The sequence below is a fragment of the Fukomys damarensis genome, unplaced genomic scaffold (assembly GCF_012274545.1).
Source record: "Fukomys damarensis isolate Sample0158 unplaced genomic scaffold, DMR_v1.0_HiC HiC_scaffold_24, whole genome shotgun sequence".
Lineage (NCBI taxonomy): Eukaryota > Metazoa > Chordata > Mammalia > Rodentia > Bathyergidae > Fukomys > Fukomys damarensis.
Window position 1 is genome coordinate 7,237,845 of NW_022900936.1, and position 3,879 is coordinate 7,241,723.

The 3,879-nt window shown below is 42.2% G+C and overlaps 1 protein-coding gene across 3 annotated transcripts in view; it reads right to left on the minus strand.

Annotated features, from left to right (window-relative positions):
- The window catches only part of Morc3 (MORC family CW-type zinc finger 3), a 50,018-nt gene that overhangs the window by 45,141 nt on the left and 998 nt on the right, over positions 1-3,879 (minus strand). The window contains exon 1 of one of the 3 annotated variants that reach the window (XM_019209355.2): positions 3,475-3,564. The exons of the other annotated variants lie outside the window; for them this stretch is intronic. The gene's annotated coding sequence lies outside the window, so the exon portion shown is untranslated. Of the gene's footprint in view, positions 1-3,474; positions 3,565-3,879 lie in introns of those variants that run through there. 3 annotated transcript variants of the gene reach the window in all.

Here is a 3,879-nt window from a genome sequence, read left to right on the forward strand (position 1 = left end):
TAAAACACACACACACACACACACACACACACACACACACACAGTGAGAAAGGTAATTCAAGTGGAAAGAGTAGCCCTGTAAAAAGTAAACAAAAGAAAACAGAAAAAGGAAGAAATTTGCAAAATATTTTCCAGATTTAACAAAAAACAAGTTACAATTATTTACTGTATAAAATATAAGAAAGATGCAAACTGCGACATCAAAAAAAAAATGTAAGAGTAAAAATGTAATTTTCACATGCAATTAAATTTGTTATAGGACTAGGGATTTAGCTAAGTGGTTCTGTCGCCTGCTTTGCAAGCAGAAGGTCCTGAGTTCAATCCCTGGTACCAAATAAATAAATAAATGAATAAATAATGTTATATGTAGGTCAAAGTTTGCTTTATAAGGAAAAATAAGTCCAGAGACCTAATGAACACCAGAGACCACAGTTAATAGTAATGTATACTACAATATACAATAAAAAAAATATACAAAAATTTGCTAAATACATCCCAGATCTTAAAGGCTTAAATTTCCAGGCTAACTGCCCAATGTAACATATACACTGTATCAAACAATAAAGCATGTCTTTTAATCCTGACAGAAATAATTTCTAATTCAGAACCCAAACCAAACTATACATCAAGAAAGAGTAAGGTTAGCATGAACATATTTTCAAGAAATGCCATAATTTTTCTTATTCTTATCTATCCTTTCCTCAGGAAACTAAGCCTATTTTGGGAGGAGATGTGACCTACCAACACAAACTAATAATAATAGCAAACACTACTGAACACCTTGCATTTGCTCATTTAATTTTTAAGACAATCCTTTGAAGCTGGCTACATTGTCATGTCCACCATTCAGATGGGACACTGGAACACAAACAGGTTAAGTGTCTGGCCCCAGGTAACATCCAGTTATGGATCATTCAGGACTAGGAAGGAGGACCCCAGGACGCCCTCAAAGAGCTACAGTTCTTGGTGAGGGACTAAATTAAAAACAAAGAACACCAAAATGGGGAGAAAGGAAAGGGGGAAGTAAAGTTCCAGAAAAAATGTTAAAGGGAAGTCCCCAAGTCACAACCAAGTCAGTGACTCCCAAATGACAAAATACTAGGTGTGTCTGCACACATCTGGAAAAGATCTTCCAGCTCTTCTGAAAATGTGAATTGGATTATCTAGCTATCGGTAAAAGAGAAAACTAGGCAAACAAAATATAAATCAATTACTAACTCCAGGGAAATAAGCTGCATAGAAAACATAATCATAGTACCTTAGTTGGCACATTTAAGAATAAAGAATAAGAAGCATCCATAAAATAATTCAACCAAAAAGAAAAAAAGGTGTGCTCATAAAGCTAAACCCACAGCAGGACTTTTGCAAGAAAAAAATTCAACCACAAAAACATCACTGCAGGGTGCGATGGTACACCCCTGTAATTCAAGCACTGCAGAGGCTGAGGCAGGGGGATGGCTAAGAGTGAGATTCCTCGGCTACACAGAGAGTTCAAGGCCACCCTGAGCTACAAAGTGAGACCCTGTCTCAATTAAAAAAAAATAAATAAAAAAGGAATGATAAGCATTCCACTTAGAAAGATAAGGAAAAAGGAAAAACCTAAGGACAGTTTCTTGACACTTTGCATTCCATCTTAGGATTTCAAGACCTCCTAAATGACTTCTTAAAATTGTATATAGTAGTAGAATGCTTGCCTAGCACTCCCAAGGCCTCAGGTTCAATTCTCAGCATAGGGAGAAACAAGTGTTCTAACTGAAGTTTTTATACATTCAGTTTCACCCTGTGGGCCCTAAATGGTATGTTTTGGGTGGGGGAGGGGGGTACCAGGGATCAAACTCAGGCCCTTGTGCTTGCAGGGCAAGCAGCGAAACCACTGAGCTAAATCCGGGGCCAATGGTATGATTTTTGACAAATTCAAATGCTCATTATTAATCCAAGCGTTTGAGAACTACTGTTAGGCACACGAATGCACACGGATGTGTTCCAATAAAACTTTATGAAGGGCCAGTGGTTCCGCAGCCTGCCTCACAAGCACAAGGTCCTGAGTTCAATCCCAAGTACCCCCCAAAAAAAACTTTATGAAATTGTGTATTCTACATAATTTTGTTTGAGAGACAGTGTCTTGCCACACAGTTTAGGCTGGCCTTAAACTCACTATGTAGCCCAGGCTGGCCCTGAATTTGCAGTGATCCTCCTGCCTCAGCCTCCCAAGTGCTGGTATTACAGGTGTGCACCCAGGCCCAGCTCCAAATAATTTTCTTTTTTCTGTTTGGTTTATTTTGTGGTTTTTGGGGGGTTTTTTTGGTACCGGGGATTGAACTCCACATAATTTTCTTATACCATAAAATACTCTTTTTTCCCCAACCACTTGTAAATGAATAAATCATATTCAGCTCAAAGGCCATGAACAGGTGCCCAACTGGATCACGCCCGTGGGCTGCAGTGTGCCAACGCCTGTCCCAAAGCAAAAGCAGAAAAAGGTGGAGATCTGTGCATAAGCTGCAGACAGGAGGATCCTCCCATCACTGAGGATCCAAACAGCCCATAAGGCCGAAGAACAAAGCTGCTGCATTCCGAGAGCCAGCTCACAACAACTGTCTTAAAAGACTAATTTTTGTTTTTGTAGTCTGAGCCACACCCACACCATGCAAGCTCTGTCCAAGGCAGGAGCTTGAAGACTGTTTTAACCCTCATCTTTCTGCTTGCTTCCTCACTTCCATCTCAAAGAACCACAGCCAGAAACGTGACAGAAGACAGAGAAGGGAAAAGAGAACCAAAGTGCAGAACCAGGTAAGAAACCAAGACACTTCCAGATTTCTCCACTATAGGTTTCTAGGCCAGAACGGGACCCAGACTGGGCGTGCCCTTTGGAACCTAGCTTTAAAATACACAGATACCTTATTTTTATTTTTTGGTACCGGGAATCAACCCCTGGGCCTCATGTTTGCCAGGCAGGCACTGTACCGCTGAGCTATATTACCGGCCCTCTTATTTTTATTTCTGATGCCAAGGATTATACCTGAAGCCTCAGTCATGCTAAGCACGCCCTCTAGGACTGGACAACATTCCCAGCCCCATAAGACAAACTCGGTATGTCTGGGCTTTTATAATACCTGAGGCCAACTGGAAACTCTAAAACTGACCAGATTCCCCAAAGTGAGGGTAACAATAATCCACAACATTTAGAGCCTGTGATAGTGACAATAAAGTTACTCTTCATGCTCCACTAAACACCATCTCATTCAATGTTATGTAACCAAAAGACTTTCACCTTTAATAAGTAAACAACTCTCAGCAACCGAAAAGAAACAAAAGGAAGAAAAACGGGCAAGCGGTATGAATAGGCAATCCAAAACAAACAGAAATGGTAAATGTGAAAAAAAAGCCCCACTTCCTTAGTCGTCAAGGAAATTAAAGTAAAACCAGGTATCATCTCACACACATACACACACACACTCACTCAAGCACACTCACCCCAGGTGGAAAAATACGTTCAAGGGCAACTCGCCGGTCTCTGGCGACGACTCCGGCTAAAGCAGCAAAGAAGCGGCCGAACAAAGTGTATTTAAGCACCCGGAGAGGTTAGTTTTTGCATAAGAACATCAACAGCGCCAGCGGCCACTTAAAACTTTTCAGGATACTCGTAACCAGGTGAGGACGCCACGCCCATCACTTGGAGGACCTGAAACCCTAAATCCTGGGGTGTGACCACTCCCTTGCACCTAAACCACAAAAGGGACGTTGGAAGGCGCTCCAAGAACCCGCAAGAGACGCGCTCCGAGGACCGAGAGGCGGAGGGACGCGGCGGGGACTGAAGGCGCTAAAGCCTCTCCCCGCTCGGCTCGCCCCGGACCCCGGCGGTGCGCGTCCCGGCAACGA